The 25788-nt window shown below is 38.0% G+C and overlaps 1 protein-coding gene across 8 annotated transcripts in view; it reads right to left on the bottom strand.

Annotated features, from left to right (window-relative positions):
• LOC131678513 (innexin shaking-B) overlaps positions 1-25788 on the bottom strand; it is a 1756176-nt gene that overhangs the window by 1125506 nt on the left and 604882 nt on the right. The gene's annotated exons all lie outside the window — the stretch shown is intronic.

Genomic DNA, 25788 nt, shown 5'->3' with positions numbered 1-25788 from the left:
ATTTTGTTTGTAGAAACCGATGATTTTGTGTTAAACTTCTTAGGAGATCGTACTATTGTGTAGTTGGGCAATTGCTTTTTTCCTCCATTCTCAGTGCTGCGGAAAACAGCCTTTAACTGAATCAGTTATATCTGAAATGCTTTATGTAAGGGAAGGGCATAGTGTAACAATATTTTGGGTAGCGCATACACTGGTATAATACGCCCAATATTATCACAGGCAGTTGTTGCATTGGGTTCGGTTTTCCCGATTCTAAATCGTGAATTAAGTGTCCGCTATCCTCTTTCGATGAGTTTTTCCAGTTTTAGCAGTGTCTGATGTTTATTAGAGAAAGTGAAAATGAGCTAACTAGGTTGTAGCATCAGATCATAGTAATCGATTTTCTATCACTGTGTATCTATTAAAAAGTTTCAGTAGGGATGAAATATTTGTAAAGAGATTCGATTGATTTTTAGTTGAACGATTTTTTGCATCCTTGATTGAGATGATGCTTTCATTGAATTCGTAGCTCTTACTTTTGCGAACAAGTTTGCTGAAGACACCAAGAATCTATGTTGAATACTTTGAAAGTTGTAGCTTGTTGTTTGTGGCTGGCCCATCGGCGCTTATTTATTGTTCAATATAGTAATGATCCGTTCAAACAAACTAGTCGAATTTCATTTCAATAAAACGGAAAAGCATGAAATCATCATTTCATTCACTATTACAGCTAGAAACAACCACCGAACAATTCCAAGTTGTCTGAATGTACCTTGATCACTTATCAGTGCACAAATCTTCATTTACCGTATGACAGCAAATTTTCTAACACATAACCATCAAATCGATCTGGAACATATCTCGGAAAATGAGAAGCGAAATAAATGATTTAAAGTAGAATGAAAGTCGTTCTAAACTCGAACTTTTTCGAATACTGTCTTTCCATTATTATTCGCTTTTTGTCGCATTCCATATTTTGATATTTTATTTTGAAGACCCATATTTTTGATCAATAATAAAATCAATCAAGATCAATTTCGATTTTTTTTAAAATTTTACAGTGGTGTAATCCCTTAAGTGGTTGATTTAACGGCTTCTTTCAAAATTTATCGAACCTACTCCCATTCGTTCATTCGTTAGAGTAGTTTATGTTAAAGAGAGTGTACTAAATTAATAGGAACACTTAAATTTAGAAAGTTTTGACCCTCGCTCCACAATGCAGTTTGCGACAGAATTGCTCAACTGAAAATTATTAAATGAAATGAATGAAAACAAACATTAGACTATAGCATTTTGTACGCATGCACTTCAGAAGTCCAAGAGTTACAATTTTTGTTCTAGTTCTCGGATCGTCAACACATTTTTTCAATTTTTTGGCCCAGTTCTCAAGGAAAATCCAGTTTTTAACTTTTTGCATACATATTGCATTGAATGAAAAACTTGTACTCTATTCATAAAGTATTAGTAATAATTCAATTGTCCGTTCATTTTAAAAGGCCATTTTCTATAACTTTACAACTGATTTAATTTTACTTTCAAATAGGGTTGCCACTCCTCCGGGTTTGACCCGGAGACTCCGGTTTTCGAGAGCGATCTCCGGGTCTCCGGGTTTGACATCAATTTCTCCGGGTTTGGTGGGAAGAAGCATAGGTTCATTTTTTTTGAAATTAATTGAATCTTTACAAAATATTTAAAAAGTCTAAATTAACTATTACTCTGGTTCAGATTTATTTTTCCCGACTAACCCTTCGTTTCAAGGTGGCGAAGAGTTTACCAAATATTGCTAATTTCTTTCACAAAGCAATGAAAATGAAAAACAAATTACTACAAATTAACCTTCCGGAAGTCGCGCTAGTGCACTGAGTGCACGCTGCTCTGAAAATCTAGCGAAATCGTCTTAGGGGACCAGCGACTGCTCGTTCGGTAAGCCATATGCGCGCGCGACTTCCGGAGGGTTAAGGAAAGTAATATTTCGCTATGTGCTACAATTGAAATGTTGCATTCCACTAAGTCGCTCAAAATGGTGTAAAAAGTTTATTTTACTGCAATTTTACCAAATCATTTCACTCTCAGTGGTGCTTATCACCAGCTGCACTGAGGTCTCTCAGATTTGTTCTAATTCAACTGACTAGGTCAACATCAAACGAGTTCTTGCGGTGTTGTTGCTACTCCAGCAGCGATCCTTAACTGGGCTAGGGAGGCGAGTTTGCCCCTTAAATTTGTTGGTGACGAATAACCGACACCACATAGTGTGATGTCGCAGGTCTGCCTCCTTTGCTCTCCTTTTCCTGTTAGTTGTGGAGGAGAGCAATGCTCGTTCGACCTCCACAGTGAGAGTAGCTGGTGCTTTTGTATTCTTGGCACTTAGTCGGGGAAGTGAAATACTACACCACATTAAACCGATAAACCTTTCTCAAGTGTAAAAAAATTACAGTTTTACTTTAACGTGGTAATAAAAAGCAATTAAAGTGCTCTAAAATGCCTAGCAATCGCTTTCATTCTAATTTCTGTCTCGTTTCACTCAAAATCCACCACCCCCGAGATCAGTGAAAATCTCCGGGTCAAAGCCTCTCCAGAGGTGGCAACCCTACTTTCAAAATTTCTCGAAACATCATGTTTAAAAGTTCTCAACCGATATAATATGAAAACAGTTATAAAAAATGTCTCATCACACAGGTAGATGGATTCAAAGCGTTTTTTTTAAATAAGTGCACGAAAAAACATGCGCCCTTCTAAAACATACCTCTGAATCAAAATGGTTTTACTGTTAGTCGAAAACAAGATTTACAAAACGACCAGAACTGCCAAATATGAATCGGGAATGGTCGAGTTTATTGACAGTTCCTATTTATTTCTAGGATTCATCATACACATCATGACGTTATTTATTTAACTGATAATCGATTTTTTCCTTTGAATGGATATCGATATCTTTATCCTCAAAAAACTGACATAACTGGTAGGTGACTATACGAACATGACTAAGATAAGCGACCCACTCAATACGTCGTGTACATTGTGTTTAACTTCGTTTTCTGGGCCCTAATTTATTTCATTTGAAAATTTATCCCCGCCCTGTCACGAAATCTTGATTTTATCCCTACTGGTAATATATCAGTAGGGTATCTTAAATAAACTTGTTATGTCACTGTTCAGTTAACCCCAGCATCCATAAGCTACACATTGTCACAATTATTTTTCACCTATTCCACCCTTAATACAAGGCCTCTGTCTAGAATATATTTTTTGTATAACTAGTAGGTAGGTATTTGATTAAAGAAAACTAATATCGTCCGGCGTTAGCGATGGCTAGGGATGTCCGATTTTTCCAATTAATCGATTAGTAACTAATCGATTATATTTTACATTGCTTTTAATCGTAATCGATTAAAACCAAGAAATAATCGATTAATCAAATTAATCGATTAGTTTACAAGTTTTTCTGAGAGCAGTAACAGAAAATACAAAACGTCCATCTCAATCTGACTATGATGATCGTTCACTTCGGTATACAGTAGAATTTCGGCGAATGGCTAATGCTGGCTTCACAATCTTCTACCCAGGGCCGTCTTTAGACTACTCGGGGCACCTGGGCACTATTGAGCTAAGGGCCCCTTTAATTGAATAGGTATAAACAGCTGTCGAGAATGAGTATGATCCAAAACTGATTCCCAGCATCAAGGAATCACTTCTACCTCATGCCATGCTGAAACACTCTTTCATATTTGAGCCAAATCAGTCAACCGTGTCGAACATATTTAACAAAATATAAAGTGGGATTCAAAATTTATGGAGAACAAAGACTATTCCAGATTTTCACAACCTGATGTCCAAATATTGGCGAAAAAGAAAGATAATCTGAGTGCATATTAAAAAGTTATTTGTTTTCCTGACCGATCTGACCGGTAGTAGCAAACGGCCTAACACACTATTTGCGGCGATGGGAGTTCGAACTCAGGTGAGCTGCGTAGTGTAGCTGACCTACCAACTACGCTATAGTCTTCCCAGATGGTGTAATCTGACCACCCAACCAGTATTCCACTTTGCTTACAGATGGCCGAATATTATATAATAATAACAGAATCCCTATTGAACAAACTGTTGTTTCGACGACAGCCATAACACGATCGCTATTCGATATTAGAAGAGGTCAATACCTTATTTGTCGCGTAAAGTTTGTTTAAAATTACTTTTAAAGCGAAACATAAAAAATACTCGAATCCATCAGTATGATCGGTATCATTCCCTTCAATGCCAGTAATGTAAAACAGTCGGAATATAAGAGATGCGGAGTGTTCAAAAACGGAAGTTTTGAATTAAGCAAGGAAAAACTGAATTTTAAAATTAAATATATTTTATTTCAGCACTTCAAGAATATTCTGCTTGTGTGAAGCATACTTTGAATATTCATAAAAATATTTACGCTACCAAATAGCCGAGGTTCTTCAAATATCCTCAAAATGCACGCACATTTGTCATGACCTCTTTAGTCAAATCTAGGGTAAAGCTAGGGTAGATACGTGGAGACACTTTCACAATAGCTCTATTTAACTTCTTTTTTGGGATTTCACAAACGTTTACGTTCATGACAACTTTTTTTTAGTACGGCAGAGTGTAGTACAAAAATAACATTATTGGTTCTGTACCAGTCTAACACCGGCCGGGCAGAGTAAAACATGCCAAATCCGGCCAAAAACTGTCGAGTCTTCGTACGTTTGGATGCTTCCAGGTGGATTTGTCCGTTGAAAGACCAAAATGCGATTGAGAAATGAATATTTTGTTACATCCGCAGTTCGCTTGCCAAGCAAGGTTTTTCGTTGGTTGGCTAAGGTTCGGAGACTTTCAAACTTTATATACGTGGTGTACCAAACGTTGCACTGTTATTAAAAATAAATTAAAACTTGAATGGAAATGTTGGATTGACGTTTGAATTGGTTCAATAGTGATGCAATGCTTCGTTTCCTACCGCTCTGATGCTCTTTAAACATTTTGATCACACGGGATACGGTGCAATGCGTGATTTCGAGCTGCTACTGATCTGAGTGAAGTATTTTTTTAAAATATAGTCTTTAGAATTATTTTATATTCATGCTAAGTGTGGGCCCCCAAAATCTCGGGGCCCTGGCCTTGACCCAGTCTGCCCATGCATAAGGACGGAATTGCTTCTACCAAGTTTAATTTAAAGGACCCTTTATCAGAATTCAAAGAACTTCTCATGGATCTAGTGCCTGTTGGAGACGCATATAGTGTACCTAAACCTCTCCTTCTCTTCAGACCGTTTGCGGCCGGTACTGTTTTAAGCCTTTTCTTGCTTGAACTCAAGACAACCTAAGAGTATTTATGAGCGAATTCGGCACGAATGACAACGTTCAATTCGTAATCCCGCGATTGATCTAATCTTTCCAACTGATCTTTTCAAATTATTCAAAGATATGATCGTGAATGTAAGACTTCCAAAAACGTAAGTTAATGGTGTTTCAACACCCCCAAGAAGTGAATTTCAGCACAATATATTGTTGCTCTTTGACCTATGAATTTCAATGCTAATTAGTATTTTTGGTTAATTTGTAGTCTGAAGGCGCTTGTCGTCAAGATGAAATAAATAAATTAAATAAATTGAAATTAAAATTTTACGCGTATTAAAAAAATTAATCGACCAATAATCGACGCTAACTAATCGATTATCCAATAATCGTCAAATTCGTTAATCGATTAAAAATTAATCGATTAGTTTCCATAATAATCGATTAGTTCGATTAATCAAGAACTAATCGGACATCCCTAGCGATGGCCCTCGCGATGCCAAATTGATATAATCTTTCGGTGTTCGTGATTCTGAAATACTTCGAGGTAATCTTTTTTTCTGTGTTCGCGAACATCGTTTCGAAGCTCCGTGTAAATGTTTCAAAAATATCGATCACACGAACCAAGAGCTTAGCTCGTGTTCGTCGAAAACTACGCAAAAGCTTTTACATATCTTTCCGAACATCAATGAAATGAACAAGAAGCTTCATTTGTCCTCGCCGAAGAGCATGCAAAAGTATCGCCGAAATGTCCGCAATTACGATGGTAAGCAATTGTGATGCGAAGCTTGTGTACCAGTAACGCAAAGCTTCGTGCTTTGAAAGTATTCGAACATAGGTTCGGTTCGAATATTTCCTGCCCTGTTCTCGGGTAGCTACGACATCCGAATAAAATCGTTGATCCGGTCTAACATCAAACGAAACGTTTACTGTTTGCGGGAGGAAGGACTCGCCTGTGACTTTTCAAACAAACATCCCATGGAAAGGCTAATACAGACCGACTTCTGAATCGATTCCATTTTAAACGCAACAGTCGATAGAGATCGGTTGTTGCATTCGAACGTAATTTCGATAAGGAAACAATCTGAATTCAAATCAGACTCCTGGTGATTTAGAAGTGGTTCAGTAGTCAATATGCATGAGATTTACCGAAAAGCTTTTGACATTTAAATATTTCAATTGGGATCGTGTTCATACCGTATTTACGCAGCCATATGTGCGATTCGCATGAACTTCACCAGATCAAAGTCTGCTACTAAACATTCCATTCTGAAATATTCCAAGAACTAGGAGCTTGCGAAATTTTCGAGATGGACGCTGGAATCAAAAGGACTATTGCTGCCATCACCGATCAAGAGGGCTTCTGCAAAACTAAATGTAGATCTTACAAACAAAGGTACCATCAGAGCTTTTCGCAGGGAGAGCCGGGAATCCATTACCAATGTCAATTTTTGTTGGTTTGGAATGACAGGAAAGATGAACTGAAAAGTGTGCGAGGATATACCCATAGCGACCATCAAGCGATCTGGTACAGTATTGGTAACAGGACACGGTTTGAATAACGTGGGAAATATATATAAGAGTGAAGGTGGAAAACAGCGATCATCCACAAGGAGGTGTCCGTCGAGTAACTTAAATTTGAGGGCCTCCTCTTCTACCTAAATGCAAATGAGTTAACAACAATACTAACAAGCTTGGAGAAGAAGTTGGAGGGCTCCTAATGACATCGAAAGAGGGAAACGAGCTGCAAAAGCCGCTCTCAACAAAGCAGTCAAACTGCAGACCTGCGCAGGTTAGATATATCGCGAAGGTTGGACAGCATGTAAGGAAAAGTAAAAAGAGGTTTAGGTTTAGTCGGTTGGCAAAATAACTACTACGAACCAATCCAAATCCACTACGAGCCAGCAAGCAGCGCACAGTAGTTGGAAATGCCAAAAACGTGAACTTAATTCACTAGAGGTCAAACCATCGAATATATTCAGAAGGTGTCTTTGGAGGAATTGTTCGTATGAATATTACCCACAATAAAATTGGGGCATGGCTTACTATGATTGAACTAGAAAAAATATTTTTTTATACTGATGAGGTAGAAAGTTGCTGTCTTCGATAAAGTTTTAGAAATGCTTATAATGAAGGATTTTGTTGAAAAACTTGAACTTGTAGGACTTAAGGCTATCGATTTATAAACCGTTTTGTAAGGCAGCTTCCTTAAATTTAGTTTTTCAACCCTTTCATGCCCAACTTTATTTCTAGTGTATGTAGAGTTTCAAAACTATTTTTCCTTGAAAACGGTGGGGTCAAGAAACACGAAAAGTTTTTTTTCTTAAAGATAGATGCTTCCCTCGCAGTGCTAGAAGCTGCTCATTTTTTACCTTCCAATGCTCAATACAATTTTCCTAGAATATTTACAATAGTCCACCACAGTCTAAATTGATAAGTTTTATTACTTTTTAATAATATTGCAACATAACGAAAATATATGAAAAATTTATTTTCCGTCGTCAAGGTAAATTGTCCCTGGCAGCACTGCTCTATCGGAATCCAATCAGACTAATTACAATAACTTCAGTTCTAGAGCTGATCCTTATAAGTGTTAATACTCATATGAAAGGTAACAGTCATATTTATTAGCCTTACCGTAAAACGGGGTATCTTTGATCACCGGGGTAAATTTGATCAAATGTGATTTTTTTCAGTAACATACGATAAGATGATTCCCTCTAACAAAATCATCGAAACAAAATACAAACCATATTCTAAACATGTTCAGCATCTACCAGCAACGATTATTTTGTAATTTAATGTACCTTTTATGAACAAAAATTCCATTTGAAAATGATACAACTTTCATGCATCGTTTCAATCAGTTCGTACAATTCCTTGTATATTAATGAAATCAACCAACCTCAGCTGAACCGATCCCTTTTTATGAATCCATAAATATTTTTGTCCAATAATTTATTTAAAAAATTCGAGATTTTTATTGCTATTTTATTTCGACTATTTTCCCGAAAAAGTTCGATAAAAGTCGGCCGTATCCTTCCAGGCAATTTTGTTTTCTTACGAGACCACACAATATCGGGCCATAAAATCGCCTGCAGATATGAAATTTACACAACATTTGGAGCGTTATTTTTTAATTTCGATACACACATTTTGCTGATCAAAGTTACCCCGAAATCAACGAATGAAAATTTACAACAAATTTATTTTATTTTTATAATAAAACGAAATAAATTACCAAACATTTGGACTTTTGAATCTATGGGTACCAGTACTTGCTTTAAAAATACAAACAGTTACATCTACCTGATTGATTGATCAATGTTCCCCCGTTTTACGGTACTTGTTTTCGTGAGCAAATCTTACCTCCCACGGCTCCGTTAAGCTACCGCTATGAGTCGTGCCAAATAAACGAAATAAAAAAACTTACCTCAATCAAAAGTTATAGCTGTTTAAAAACGTTGTTGTCCACAAACAACATGGGCATGCATGGATTAGCCCATTCATGCCCATGTTGTTTGTAGACAACAACGTTTTTAAACAGCTATAACTTTTGATTGATGCAAGATTTGCTCTCAAAAACAAGTAAAGCTAATAAATGTGACTATTACTTTTTATTTGAACATTAAAAGTTACAAGGATCAGCCTTAGAACTGAAGTTATTGCAATTAGTCTGATTAGATTCCGATCGAGCAGTGCTGCCAGGAATAGTTTACGCTGACAACGGAATATGAATTTTTCATATATCTTCGTTATGGTGCAATATTTTTGAAAACTGATAAAACTTATCAATATACTTTTTTCCATTTTTTTTCGACAATGTAAGTTACATTTTCTTTTTTACATTTTAACGACATTCAATTAGCTAGAGATTACTGGGTATAACCCGAGTTCACTAGTATGTGTCCTGGTATAGATAGACATGTCGATCTTTACTGTGGTTGTTGGAATTGTGTGTGTTTTTTTAGAGAGCAATAAAAAAAATTTCAGGAAAACCCTGAGACCTGAGGGAAAATGTACAAAAACCCCAATGTCTCAGGGAACGGGTTTGGGCTGCCATCACCCGATCCGCTAAAAAACCACTGCTCTTGCCCAGAACCTGATTCCTCCCCGGCACTACCTTACGGCATTACTTCGGGGAGGGGTTTTTATGTGCATAGCACACACTCTAATTCAACTACTTACTAGTTAGTTTCTTCCGCAGGGTTATAGCCCCACTCCTCGACACACCACCAATTTTCCACCATCCACACAGACTGGCAATTTCTGCATGGCAGTCGGAAAGCTGGTTGTGAATCGAGACATAGTGTTCCTCCCCTACGAAGACAATCTGGGCGGAAAACTTTACCGAGCCCTTCGGTTCCCTTGTGCTAGTTAGCACCGCAACTCCCTTCTCGCACCATTCAGCGCCGTTTACTCGTTGAGCACCAGACTTGTTCGCGAACTACTCGGTCTAGTCCCCGACGATGGACCTAGCCTACTCCGACGGAGAATTCCCCGGCGAGAGTAGTTCTTCCGAAACCGAGCCAACCAACCAGGTTTCGAGGTCAGTTCTGCGATTCCGGTGGAGCAGGGCGTCCGGTTCGCTGATGCCCCGACGACCTGCGACTGGTAGTATCTCGTCGCGGTCTACTCAGTCTAGTCGCCGGCGGTGGATCTAGCTTACGCCGACGGAGAGTTCCCCGAAGAAGGAAGCTCTCCCGGTACCGATTCTTCTTTTGTTTTAGCACCACAATTTCTTGAGCCCTTTGGCTTCCTCTCGTTCCGTTTCGCTCTACCCCTACGAACTTCTTCGAACCTAGGGCGTTCGAAGACCACGTGTTCCGGTGTCTCCTGCACAGTCGCACACTCCGAGCAAAGGGGTGACAAAGCATGTCCAAACCGATGCAAGTACTTCCGGTAGCATCCGTGCCCGGACAAAAACTGCGTCAAATGGAAGTTCACCTCTCCTTGCTTCCTATGTACCCAGGCCGACACATTTGGGATGAGGCGGTGGGTCCACCTTCCTTTCTCCGAGTTGTCCCGCTCCTGTTGCCATTTAGCCAACGAGTCCGCTCGGACCAGTCTCCTAGCGTAACGTGAATTTCTCCGCTGATAGCATTCCACGTCCTCCGCCAGGGTAATGCAGATGGGGATCATCCCGGCGATAACGCATACTGCCTCCGACGATATTGTTCTGTAGGCACTCGTGACTCGTACGGCCATCAGCCGGAATGTCCTGTTTAGCTTTTCACGGTTCCGTTTGGTTTTCAGCGCAGCACTCCAGGTAGGAACCCCATATCGGAGTATCGATGACGAAACAGTAGATAGCAGACGTCTCGTGCTGCTTCTCGGGCCGCCGACGTTTGGCATGATTCTCGCTATTGCGTTCGTTGCCTTCGCCGACTTTTAACAGGCGTAATCAACGTGGTTGTTGAAGCTCAACCGGTCGTCGATTATAGCCCCCAATTGCTTCAATGCACGCTTCGATGCAATCACGTGCCCTCCGACGTCGATCTGCATCCGTTGAACCGTTTTGCAGTTACTGACCAACAACACCTCCATCTTGTGGTGAGCTATTTGCAGCTTGACCCCGTTCATCCAGCTCTCGATCGCGTCTATTGTCTCCGTCACTGACACCTCCACTTCTTCATGTGTCTCACCCATCACCGTTAGTGACACGTCGTCCGCGAAACCCACGATTTTCACTTTCCTAGGCAGCTGCAGCGTTAAGACCCCATCGTACATCCCGTTCCAAAGAGTTGGACCGAGAATGGAGCCCTGAGGTGTGTGTGTCTGTGTGTGTGTATGTAACGGACAAACTCTCATTCGTGTTTCTCAGCAATGGCTGAACCGATTTTATCCAAACCAATTTTTAATGAAAGACCTATAAGCCAAACAGAACGCTACTAATTTGTTTTTGATTCTGATGTTTAGTTTTCAAGATATGATTGAATGTGTAAAAATGGCGTTTTTTAAATTATCTGCCAAAGTTGACAACATAGATTAACACTTTATATGTTTTTAGACAGCTTATACGAATACCTTTCGAACAAGCTATAGGTTGTTGAAATCAGACTATTATCAAAAGAGATATTAACCATTAAATACGGACGAAAGATTTTTATCATTTCCCATAGCCAGAAATATGACCAAAAATATGTAATCTATTATTAACGCCAAAACGGCTAATTTTAGGTCAATAGTATCTTCGGAGAATTTTATAGAGACAATATGCCCTTTCTTTTGATATTGTATTTTTGCTGATTAATCCCCCTACGAGTGAGATATTTTCAGAGATTTTCTTGGAAATGATTGTATTGAAATGATGCCTTCAGTAAATAGCTCTTACTTTTGCGAATAACTTTACTGCAGACATCAAATGTCTATTTTGAATACTTTAAAAGTTATGGCTTGTTGTTTGTGGATTACCCTTTGTCGCCTATTTATTGTTCAATATAGTAATAATTCATTTAAATAAGCCAAACATTATTTCGATAAAACGTATTTTGTATTTCATTTTTCTATCTACAACCGCTAGAAATAATCACCGAACAATTCCAAGTTGTCTGGAAGGAACTTGATAACTTATCAGTGCAAAAATGTTCATTTACGCGAACCTTCTGACTGCAATTTTTCTAACTTATAACCATCGGATCGATCTGAATCATATCTTGGAAAATGAAAAGCGAAATAAATAACTCCAAGCACCGGCATAGCCAAGAGAAGGTTTTGGGGTTTAACACCTTACATCGACTCCCCACCCCACCCAAAAAAAATTATTGGATTGATGCTAAAAATTTATTGATGCTCACTGATTTAATTCAATATTACAATAAAAATTATCTGATCCGTACATTGATAACCTATTGTTGTAAACATCATGAGGACTTTTGATAAATTGTCGGAATGGGGTCCTGATATGTAACTGATCTATTGGTCTTGATTTCACAGTTGTCTATTAGCATCAATATCAAATAACTGCCTGAAAACATTCCAATAGAAAATTCCAGAGTTCTGAAATCAATCATAATCCTTAGATTTCCTTTCATATTGAGCTCGCTTTTGAAGAGATGTACTGTAATAAGGGTCTTTATTTAATAGGATGCGAAGTTAAAATTGATTTAATATTTAGAACTGCTCACCAAAAAATTGCATAACTTTCAACATTTGCTAAAAATGTTTTTGCCTTTCTCATTTTCTCTAAAAATCGGCAATCTGATCCCGTTCCGGAAGACCGAGTGTCATATACCATTCGACTCAGTTCGTCGAGATCTGAAAATGTCTGTGTGTGTATGTATGTATGTGTGTATGTGTTTAAGTGGAAAAAAGTCAAAAAAGAAATTTTTGACAGCAATTGACTTTTTTGGACTTTGGCACATTTTTTCCTTTCTCCTATAGAAAGGTTATGCAATCACTCTAAAAATCGTCAGTCATCCTGGTCCGGAGGGAGTATGCAGTGAGGGGTTGCTATCTTAAAATTAAAACTAGTTTAAAATTTCTTAACAAGTTGAAAATTTTCGGCAGGGCCCGGATCTCCCGGATGTTTCTCCATGATCTGCCGCTGGTTTCAAGCGATGTTTCAGTATCGACACACAGTATCTCAAGATCGAGGCTGTCGATCCATTTATGTATGTGCAATAGACCTCTCCACATTTTGAAAAAGTTTTGAAATATACATGGGTCAGCTCAAATTTTTGTTCTAGGTGTGAATTTAAGAATTTTCGCCAAAAATGGCCTCATTTGGACATGATTTAGAGGTGTCTCCAATCAAAAATCGTGTTTTTGCTATGGTTCCATAGGAAAATCACTTACACTCTGATTTGATAGGTCCTACACGTCCACATATCATCAAAGGTTGTTCCTTACATATATCTTAACATGTTTTAAGAGGTGAACATAGCTCTAATCGCAATAGAAAATTTGTTAACTGGATTTTTATATAGAGAAGAATACCAAAATCAAGAAAAAATACTACTAATTTTCCTTGGTTTTGATATACTTTTCTATATGAAAATCCAGTTAACAAATTTTCTACTGCGATTGGAGCTATGTTCACCTGTTAAAACATGTTAAGATATGTGTAAGGAACAACCTTTGATGATATGTGGACGTGTAGGGCTTATCAGATCAGAGTGTAAGTGATCTTCCTATGGAAACATAGTAAAAACACGATTTTTGATTGGAGACACCTCTAAATCATGTTCAAATTAAGCCATTTTTGGCGAAAGTTCTTAAATTCACGCCTAGAACAAAAATTTGAGCTGACCCATGCATATTTCAAAACTTTTTGTAAATGTGGAGAGGTCTAATGTGCAAATTGTACTGAATATGTAATATACATTTCCACCATTATATTGAACATAACCAGCCATGGAATCGTAGTCTGGACAAATGAGAAAAGCACAATTGCACCACTAGATGGATTAAAACAGGTTTTTATTTTGGGAATGCGTCGAGTTGAGACGAAAACGTAATATGATTAATAACGAGGTTAACACTTTCCGAATGTAGAGAGAAATTTATGAAAAATGGCGTTTTCCATTCGACTCTAGCAGGTCCTGATCGATTTTGATGAGCATTTGATTTTTGTTGTATGACCAATAGACCGGCAACAATTTTGACTTTTTTTCGGAACACTGCTAATTGGAATGGTAATTGGTAATGATAAGCATATGCAACATATGAGCCTTTCCGATAGCCTTAGTTCACCCACAAGAGTTTTCAAGTTTCTATTGTAATATATATATATATATATATATATATATATATATATATATATATATATATATATATATATATATATATATATATATATATATATATATATATATATATATATATATATATATATATATATATATATATATATATATATATATATATATATATATATATATATATATGTGGAATCTTGGAAATAAAAACTTGAATTCCAATACAAAATTTCATAGTAACTCTGCGTACCATAAAACTTACGGTCGCGTAGTTGTTCCCCTAAAAAGTTAATTAACTTTGAAGACCAACCAATTTTTTTGAAATTTCCTATTCTAAGCATGTGCGAGAAAGAGAGGCAACATATAAATTTATATGAGAATATCTTTATATTGCAAAATCGGAACAATTTGCAGTCTTTGGTAATGTTGATCCTTACACCTTAAGCTACAAAACTGCACATTTTGGATGCACAAGATGATACTGGCATTGTGGACTGAATTTATTGTTTCATTTGCCTATTTTTCATATATTTTCACATACAAACTTGAATACTCTTGTGTGTGAATTAGAGCTCTCGAAAAAAGCTCATATTTGACAAGTGGTACGTGAAGTCAAAAGATAGCATCATTTTTTGAAACCGCCAATTTCGGAGGTTTAGTATCTTCGATAAGTTTTACAAACGTTAAACAGCACATCATTTGATAAAATAATTTTGACGTTATATCGTCGAGGAAGTATTTATGGCGAATTTACTCAGGTTAATATTCATGTCTACAATAAAGTCTCAACAAATTCGCTGAAGACACGAACTCTGTTACTATTTTCTTAAAAATTAATTCTGCATAATGTTAAAACTTCAAAAATTACGGTTTCGGAATTATGCCGTTTGGACAGTAAGTTCGATTCTCCCCAAACCGAATTTATGGCTACGCCGCTGACTTCAAGTAAGTAGAAACAAAGTCGTGCTACAGTCGTACACAAAAAACATCTTCAAATACTGAATATCTATTATACTACATTGAAAACGCGATTTTATCAGCCAAATATGAACATATGTTTGATGGGCTCTAGCAGACGAACAAGACTGAATTCGAGTAAATCCTTTCTTGAGCATGTTTTCCTTATCATGAAGATAGAAATATGCAAAAATAAAAAGTTAATCTTTTTTAAATTTTACGCTAGAAAACCCCTTTAAAAGAAATTTATATTAAATAATCAGAAATAGTTATCAGACTACATCAAGGGACGGGAAGAATATTTTAAAAGCTTTAGTTTATTATAAAGAAATGAAAATTGCCCGATTTAGTAAATGTCCCCATTTTATCAGCCTAAAATGCACCATGAGACTGATAAAAACGGGTCTTCATTGCATGTATTATTCACTGTATTCCACATTAACAGGTCCATTCCATTTTTGGGATTTTTTTATTGCATCGAACTACAACAATTTTTAGGTAGTTTTCAAGACGTTATTTTATCGACTTCATCCAAAATTTGGCGAGCCTATTCCAATTCGTATACCAATTAATTGCTATACTTAAGGGTTTATATGTTGCAGATAAAAACTGAATACTGAAATTTTCAGCTTTTTCCTACACAATTTTACAAAAGCTTATTAAGTACATTACCGTCATAAATTTGTGAAAATTATAAGCTATTTGAAATTTTTTAATAGTTTTATTTTTTATTAGGTCTTGATGTTTTGATAAATAGTGACCGTCGCAGTTTATTTTTCATGGCTTGTGGTGAGCACGGTCTCTCCACTGAAAACCATTCGATGAAGAAAATAACAAAACAAATTCTTGTTTTCCTAATTAGTTGATCTTAACAGAAAAATGAAAAACGTAACTAAATTTTCTCTTAGTTTTGCGAGATTCTCAAATAATAGTTATTGAAAATAATTATTGATTTTGATTCAAGACGCACATCATACGAAATGACAGCAAAGTAGCCAAAATGCACACCTTACTGAAATACATCAAGGTAGCGACAGCAACAATGTTCATACACGCTGGGCATAACGGTTATGCAGGTAGGTAGTTGTCTCAGCTTGGAAAGCTTGTTTTAGCCCGGACGCAACTACCTGAACTAGTTCACAAAAATCAGAAATTCAACTGAACTCATTTTGGTTTTACATAGTTTTTCTTTACAAACATTTCAATAAAGGAATGATTTTTATTGACATCTTTTTCAATACATGTACACTGAAAGTTGAAAGTATTGTCGAAAATTGTCAAAATCATTCTATTTCGGATTTAGACGATTATATAGTAAAATTTCAATTATTAACAAATGTAATATGCAATATAATAATTATTTTTCATCTTTTGAGATTCCAAACTAGATCTGGAATAAGCATGAAGTTTTTTTTTGTAGTGCTGGCTGACTAAGTAAATAAAAATTATTCCTTTCATCTAAAATTGAAATCATTAATCAATTACCAACAATCCTTAAATAGCTTTGGCTATTTCGTCTCATTTAAGAGTGCAGTTTATAAAAAGATAACATTATGAGAATTACTGGCATACGGAGTATTTCAACAATTTAATTCCATAGCTTCATCCGTCGGTCGGTGAAACTAAAAAAGTTTGAAATATCTTATGTTGTGTTTTACGATAAAGCACTTTAATTCAACAACGAGATTAGTTGAATTCCAGTCGTTTGCGTCTTGGCTGAAAAGGTAGTGTACACTATGTTTACCTCTCAATGTTTACCTTCCAATGATCAATACAATTTTCCTAGAATATTTGCAACAGTCCATTTGTGTGGAAAAGTTTATCATTTTTAATAATATTCCCTCTCCCTCTCCCTCTCCCTCTCCCTCTCCCTCTCCCTCTCCCTCTCCCTCTCCCTCTCCCTCTCCCTCTCCCTCTCCCTCTCCCTCTCCCTCTCCCTCTCCCTCTCCCTCTCCCTCTCCCTCTCCCTCTCCCTCTCCCTCTCCCTCTCCCTCTCCCTCTCCCTCTCCCTCTCCCTCTCCCTCTCCCTCTCCCTCTCCCTCTCCCTCTCCCTCTCCCTCTCCCTCTCCCTCTCCCTCTCCCTCTCCCTCTCCCTCTCCCTCTCCCTCTCCCTCTCCCTCTCCCTCTCCCTCTCCCTCTCCCTCTCCCTCTCCCTCTCCCTCTCCCTCTCCCTCTCCCTCTCCCTCTCCCTCTCCCTCTCCCTCTCCCTCTCCCTCTCCCTCTCCCTCTCCCTCTCCCTCTCCCTCTCCCTCTCCCTCTCCCTCTCCCTCTCCCTCTCCCTCTCCCTCTCCCTCTCCCTCTCCCTCTCCCTCTCCCTCTCCCTCTCCCTCTCCCTCTCCCTCTCCCTCTCCCTCTCCCTCTCCCTCTCCCTCTCCCTCTCCCTCTCCCTCTCCCTCTCCCTCTCCCTCTCCCTCTCCCTCTCCCTCTCCCTCTCCCTCTCCCTCTCCCTCTCCCTCTCCCTCTCCCTCTCCCTCTCCCTCTCCCTCTCCCTCTCCCTCTCCCTCTCCCTCTCCCTCTCCCTCTCCCTCTCCCTCTCCCTCTCCCTCTCCCTCTCCCTCTCCCTTTCCCTCTCCCTCTCCCTCTCTCTTAATTTCACCAGCAACTCATCGATATTTTGATGACTTTTTGTTGCGGGAGAGTGAATCGACGCGCTGTGACACCAGTGTGCAACATAAACAAAGCTTGATTATGTTGCGCTAGAGATCATCAGATCAGGCAGCCGCTGAGGGCCGATTTTTTTTAAACCTACTTGTCTTCTGAATAAGGAGTTAAACAAATCTTATAAACTAACTTATAAACTTTTAAGAGGGCTAATCGTTCCAATTGAAGATTGCAACGATTTTTGTCGGAAGTTGCTTATAATACTGTTCGTCATAATTTGTAATGTTCCTATGTTTGCGAGTCTGTGCAACTCATTTGTGCTAAACCAGGGAGGACGTTTGAAAATCATTTTCAGAATTTTATTCTGAATCCTTTGAAGCGTTTTCTTCCTAGTAGCACAACAACTTGTCCAGATTGGCACTGCATATAGCATTGCTGGTCTAAATATTTGTTTATAAATTTATAAATTTATAGAGCCTAGAATTCCTGTTTATAAGAGGGTATAAACATTTTATATATTTGTTGAATTTTGTTTGGATTCCTTCAATGTGATCCTTAAAAGTGAGTTTTTTATCGTAAATCAAACCCAAGTATTTAACTTGATCTGACCACGTTAAATTCAAACCATTAAATTTAATAATATGGGTATTATTTGGTTTAAGAGAAGAAGCTCTTGGCTTATGCGGAAACACAATCAATTGTTTTTTTGCCGTATTAGTGGAAATTTTCAATTTTTTTAGGTTATCATTGAAAGTATTCAAGCTTCGTTGCAGTCGACTGCAGATAATACGAAGAGTGGCTGAGATGCTAGTATCATCACAGAAAAGTGACTTTTTACAACCTGTAGGTAGATTTGGATGATCAGAGGTAAAAATGTTGTATAGTATTGGTGCGACGCTTGATCCTTGAGGGACGCCTGCTTTAACGGGTACGGCTTTAACGGGTAATTATGATACGAAACCTGTAGTGTACGGTTAGTAAGATAATTTTTAATTATCTTTATTATGTAAATTGGAAAATTGAAATCCCACATTTTGGCAATTAAACCTTTATGCCAAACACTGTCGAAAGCTTTTTCGATGTCTAGAAGAGCAATTCCAGTGGAATAGCCCTCTGATATATTTGCCTTTATCATGTTAGTTCCTCTCACAAGTTGATGAGTAGTTGAATGTCCAATACGAAATCCAAACTGTTCAGGAAGAAAAATAGAATTCTCATTGATATGTGTCATCATTTTAGTTAGGATGATTTTTTTAAATAATTTACTAATAGAAGAGAGTAAGCTAATTGGTCGATAGCTAGATGCTTCTGCTGGGTTTTTATCTGACTTCAAAATAGAGATAATCTTAGTATTTTTCCATCTTTCAGGGAAGTATGCTAATTCAACACATTTGTTGAATATTTTGACCAAGTATCTCATGGTGATTTCGGGAAAGTTTTTAAGAAGAATGTTAAAAATTCCATCATAACCTGGAGCTTTCACATTTTTTAACTTTTTCATGATGGATTTGATCTCATCATAGTTTGTTTCAACAATATCGTCTAGAGACAATGCTTGATTTGAAACGTTTTCATATTTTTGTAAGACCGGTTTCAATAGGACTCACAACGTTAAGATTAAAATTATGGACGCTTTAAAACTGCTTAGCAAGTTTTTGAACTTTTTCTTTGTTTGTAAGAAGTATGTGGACATCTTCCTTTAAAGCTGGAATTGGTTTCTGAGGTTTCTTAAAAACCTTGGAAAGTTTTCAGAAAGGTTTAGAATTTGGCTTGATTTGTTCAACCTCTTTCGCGAAATTTTCATTTCTTAAGAGTGTGAATCTATACTTAATTTCTTTTTGTAGATCCTGATAGATACATTTCATAGCAGGATCGCGAGAACGTTGATATTGACGTCTTCGAACATTCTTCAAGCGAATCAGAAGTTGAAGATCGTCGTCAATAATAGAAGTATTAAATTGTTTCTGTATTGTTGGTACTGATAAATTTCTAGCATCTACTATAGAATTACTTAAATTTTGTAATGCCGTATCAATGTCAGCTTTATTTTGTAAATCAAGGTCATGATTAAAATTATTCTCAATATAAGTTTTGTACCTTTTCCAATTCGTTTTGTGATAATTGAACACTGAGCTAATGGGATTGGAAACAGCTTCTTGAGAAAGTGAAAAAGTTACTGGAAGATGATCGGAATCAAAGTCAGCATGTGTAATCAATTCGCTACAAATGTGACTTTGATCTGTCAAAACCAAATCAATTGTTGATGGATTCCTTACAGACGAATAGCACGTAGGACCATTCGGGAACAATATTGAATAATAACCAGCAGGGCAATCATTAAAAAGTAGTTTACCGTTGGAATTGCTTTGAGCATTATTCCAGGCTCGGTGTTTGGCTTAATGCCAATCACCGATTATGAAGAATTTCGACCGATTTCTTGTAAGTTTTTGTAAGTCTCCTTTCAAGAAATTAATTTGCTCGCCAGTGCACTGAAAAGGCAAAGGCTGCAGCAATAAAAATGATACCAGGATCAGTTTCAACTTCGATACCCAAACTCTCGATAACGTTGGTGTCAAGAAATGGCGTAACGGAATGTTTGATCCTGTGATTAACCACTATTGCGATTCCTCCGCCGAATCCAACAATTAGATCAAATCGATGAATAACAAAATTAGAGTTACTCTTCAATTTAATATTTGGTTTTAAAAAAGTTTCGGTCACAACGGCGATATGCACATTATGTATCCTCAAGAAGTTGAAAAGTTCGTCTTCGCACGTTTTTAATGAACGAGCATTCCAATTTAATAAATTTGAATGATTATTTAAAGTCATTGTTAAACTTTAATTTTATTACAATTTTGTTAGCAAATTCCCAACCCGCTTGAATAGCTTCAAACATGGAGGTAGAATTTAACATGGCAATAATCATAGGTAACATTGAGTCCTGCAGGTATTTCAATTTTTCTTCCGTTACGCTACCTAGATCCATTGGACTAAAGAAAGCGTTTGGTGCAAACGCGTTTGTGGGTGTGGTAACTGTAGCCGTTATTTTGGCCTTGTTACCTGCCACTGAAGCATAAGATGACACACCATTGTAGGATGGTGTGACGGAGGTAGAAGAAGTTGTTAATCTATTTTGAATCGGATTAACACGCTTGGACGTGTTTTCTTGAAGTGTACCTGAAGAAGCAGATACATTTTTTATTTGTTGTTTTTGTTGTCTTCAGGAATCAGAATATATTGGCTAAATGGCACGTTTCCCGTACATAGTCGGGGATTTGTGCCTCAATCCCAGAAATTCGATTTATGATTTTCGCTACAATTAGCGCATTTGAAACTTTTTGTGGTTTTTTTAACCGTATCTTTAGTGTGCGATTTATCACCACAGATCATACATTTGGAATCCAAATGACAATTTTTGTGCCGTGCCCAAAGCCTTGGCATCTACGACACTGGGTCAGATTTTGAATTCTGCCCCCATGACGTCTATAATGTTCCCACTTTACTCGCACGTGGAACATAAAAAATGCTTTTTCAAATACTTTCAAATTATTAACCTCATTACGGTTGAAATGAATTAAATAAAGCTCCTGGATAATTCCAGAGCGTACTGGCGTGTTATTGCCGCTAGCCTTTCTCTTCATAAGAATAACTTGTGAAGGAGAAAAGCCAAGTAATTTTTGCAATTCGTTGGATATTTCATCCAAACTTTGACCTTGTGGTAGCCCTTTCAAGACAGCCTTGAATGGTCTATCTGTCTTGAAATCATATGAATAAAATTTATATAACTTCTCCGTAAGATACTGGAGTAGTCGTTTGTGGCCAATCAATTCCTCCGCTGTAACTCGACATTCTCCTCTTCGGCCAATCTGAAAAGAAACTTTCACGTCCGGAAGGAACGTCGAAAGCTCAGTTCGAAAGGCTTCGAAGTCGAAGATCATCACTGTTATAGGCGGAGGTGATTGCGTTTTCTTCTCATTGGCATTATGCGCAATGCGAGGAAATTTAGAAATTTCATCAGCTTCACATTCGGATAAAACATCGAATGAGTTGCTGCAGTAAATTGAATTTTCGGGTGGAGAAGATACCCTTTTCCGTTTAGCTTTAATTTTTGGCACACGGCCTTTCTGGGAGGACCCAGGCATGTTGGAAGAATTAAATATTTCTTTAGGCTGAATTGTTCTTGAAAAATGTTTAAGTCTTGAAAAAGACTGATTGAGTAGAAAAAGTAGGTAGTCTTGAAAAAGACTAATAGGCGAAAAAAAATTTGGGAATCCTGAGAAAAATTGATCGAGCGACAATATAGGTAGTCTCGAGAAAGACTGTTGCTGTTGAAAAACTCTAGGTAAACCAGGAGCTATCAAGATTTGTGACCGGTTCGAACGAAGGTTCAAGCCAGTATGAGGGTGAGGGCCGATGATTTGGTCAACAAACGGCATCGAGAGGAAAAAGACTTTTAACGTACACATACCAATACATCAGTTATTTTGCATGCGCTAGTATTGAAAAACAAGGTGCTGAACGAACTGAGGAATGAAGTTGCACTCAACACCACGAAAATCAATACAATACTTCAGCGAACGCACTTTCCCACCACACCACGTAGAACACAACTAAACCCAAATTCACGCAAGAGACCACGGCTGTTAATCCCGGATGAACCACCGCACCGCGATAACATAACGAAGGTACAAAAGATATTGAACCGGACGACGCTATACCATTGGTCACAGCTAAAAAAGGATAAACCGTTTTGGCTGTACTTATCTGGTTTCGATCCTCAGGCGACAGTGCATCAAATCGAAAAGCTTATCAGGAACAATTTAAAAACAGGCACAGCTGTGTACGTCGTTAAACTTGTACATAAAGGCAAAACTCTCGATGAACTCTCGTTTGTATCGTTTAAAGATGGCATTGACTTGCATCTAAAAGATTTAGTACTATCCAAATCAACATGACAAAAGGGAATTGTTTTCCGACCATTTGATTTCCAGCCCTCGTCGAACACACGTAATATTTTTCGCTTCTTGCCAACACCAGCAGACACTAAATCACAATAAGCCACTCTTCACACGTTCCTACTGTCACACAGAAAGTTCTACTGATGCTCAAGAATTACCAGCTGATTTAACCTGCATCCGCACACCTCCGTCTGCACATCAGTTTTCTGCTACCAACAGACGTGGTCCGAATCGTGAAAACAGTTACTGTCCAATCTCGCTTTATTATCAGAAAACGCGCGGAATCCGGAGTAAGACAAATAAGTTACTATTAAATGTTTCTCAGTGCGATTATGACGTTATTGCCTTTACTGAAACTTGGCTGAATAACGACGTTTCAAACTCTGAGCTAGCTCTGAACTAGACTATTTACCGTTGTGATAGAAACCCCCAAACCAGCCAGCACAGACGAGGAGGGGGGGTCCTGATAGCAGTAAAAAACGGCCTTCAGAGCTCTGCTATTTGTATTGCTGACTGTGATCAATTGGAGCAGATTATCGTTCGCATCTCATCACCAAACTTTGATATGATAGTGTGCTATATATATCTGCCGCCCAACAGTGAGCCCCTGTTGTACGAGCAACATGCAATATGTGTGAAAAAATTAATTGATCTTGCGGGTGATCGTGGTGTGGTTTTAACTGTTGGGGATTATAATCTCCCTCAATTACGCTGTATGTTGGATGAAAATTTGAACTTTTTGCTGCCGTTAAATGCTTCGTCTGAACAGGAAATATCCCTGGTTGAGTCGGTTCTGGCAAACGGAATGTCTCAGATAAACGATCTCGAAAATGTAAATGAGAGACTACTTGACTTAGCGTTCATTAGTGACACTAATTGCGTTGAATTGTGTGAGCCACCGTTACCTTTGCTGAAAATCGACCAACATCACCGACTTTTTATCTTATTATTCGAGCTTGACGTTGTGATGCAAAACGCTCCTGGTATTGTTGTTGATCCACTTGGCTTTGATTTTACCCGCTGTGATTTCGAGAGGCTCAACATATTGTTAGCCGATGTTCATTGCGAGAAATTTCTTGTTGGTTGCAGTATTAATGAAGCTGTGACAAATATGTACGATAAAATGTATGATATATTTCGTGATGTTGTTCCTGTGAAGCGACCTCGTCGTTCGCGTGGTAAAAAGCAGCCTTGGTGGAATAACGAGCTACAGAATCTACGGAACCGTCTTCGCAAGGTTAGGAAACGATACATTCGCTGGAGAGATGATCAGCACAAAGCTGAGCTGCATGCCATTGAGAGCGAATATAACTCTTTGCTTGCGCATTGCTTTCGTTGCTATATTCATCGCACGGAGGAGAACCTGAAGCAGGATCCCAATTCATTTTGGTCATTTGTAAGAAGCCGTAAACAGTCGTCCGGAATCCCACAACGTTTTACTTACAACGCATCTACAGCCGAGTCTCCGCTTGAATCGGCAAATCTATTCTCATCCTTTTTTCAAAGTGTGCAAAGTAATAACCGACCACCTTTGTCTGAAGCATATTTGAATAGTCTGCCGATGTTCGATTTGAATATGCCGCTATTCAATTTCTCGCCGCGTTATGTGGAGCTGAAGTTGCAGTCTATAGATGGTTCTAAGTGCGCTGGTCCGGATGGCTTACCGCCTATCTTCTTCAAGAGCTGTGCTGGCTGTTCCTGCGAGTATAATTTTCAACAGGTCATTGTCCGAAGGAATTTTCCCGAGTGTCTGGAAGACAGCATCTATTACACCGATCCACAAGGCAGGTAGCAACCACGATGTTGAAAATTATCGAGCCATTTCAATTTTGAGCTGTTTACCGAAATTTTTCGAAAGCCTCGTTCACGATTTGCTGTACCTGAAGGTTCACCATATCATTTCCGAGTGGCAGCATGAATTTGTGAAAAAACGTTCGACGAGTACTAATCTTATGGCGTACGTTTCGTCACTTAATAGCGCGCTTGGAAAGCGTCAGCAGATTGATGCCGTTTATGTTGATTTTACAAAAGCGTTCTATAGGGTGCCTCATTTGTTAATCGTGGCCAAATTTGAGCGAATGGGACTTCCTGAGTGGTTGACACGATGGATAATGTCATACCTCACCGAGCGTAGTGCATTTGTGCGCATAGATGAAACGAGATCATCTCCGTTTGTGATAGAGTCGGATGTGCCTCAGGGAAGTCATTTGGGCCCGCTACTGTTTATTTTATTCGTAAACGATTTATGTTCCGCTATACAGTCTCATAAGTATATGTTTGCTGATGATCTGAAATTTTTCGTGTAATTGTGTTGGCAGTCGATTGCTGTGCCATTCAAGCCGATATTGATGTGCAGCTAAATTGGTGTACTCATAACGACATGGAAGTAAATGTGCAGAAGTGCAATGTTATATCGTTCTGTCGAAACAGGCACGTCATGACATTCGATTGTAGAATGGCAGAAAGCAGTATCAACCGAGTTAATACGATAAAGGACCTAAGCATTCTTCTCGATAACAAACTAAATTTCGCACAGCACATTGCAATGACTACAGCCAAGGCCTATGCCGTGCTGGGGTTCATTAAACGAAACACGCAGCAATAGACCTTTCTCGTCCGACCTAACCCCCTTTTTTCTTATTTTTATTCAAAAGAATATACATTTTTAAGAATATTTCCGTTGAAATGAGACTTTTTAGAACTATCGTGATTTTTTAATGATTTTTTTAAATTTTAAAAATGCAAGAATGTTGAGTATTTTTTTCACCTTTGCAAGAATGGTGGGACTCAAAATGTGTGTTTGGGCAACACTGTTTTGTTTATTTTAGCTTTAGTTCCTGGCAACGCGGCAAATGAAGTGGTGAGTCGCGGTACAAAGTTCATTGGTTATGTAAACAAACTAAAGTGAACCTCTCGGTGGAGAACATTGCATGATAATGTTTAACCTCACTTTTTTGACAGTTCAGAGAGATTGTTTACATGGCCTTGGAAGTTTTGTTGATTCGATCACAGTATGAAAAACTTGGTTTGGTTCGCTGCCAAATATTAACACTTTCCAAACAAGCTCGCTCAGCTGTAATTTTTTATTTGATGTCGGCATCATACATCGTTCCGTTAAATTTAACATTTTTACTTTTCTTGTACATGATTCATTGAAGAAGTAAGGAATTTCTAGCCAAACATTTGAAAAAGGCCTACTGCCAAATGCAAATAAATCGAATTTTCATGTTCTCTATTAAAATCCTGGGACAGAACCTGTGGATAGATGTTTTCTTTTTCTTTTTTTCT

This window comes from Topomyia yanbarensis, chromosome 2, assembly GCF_030247195.1.
Source record: "Topomyia yanbarensis strain Yona2022 chromosome 2, ASM3024719v1, whole genome shotgun sequence".
In the NCBI taxonomy this organism is placed as follows: Eukaryota; Metazoa; Arthropoda; class Insecta; order Diptera; family Culicidae; genus Topomyia; species Topomyia yanbarensis.
Note: the sequence above shows the minus strand (reverse complement) of the source record. Positions and strands in the feature narration are given on the sequence as shown.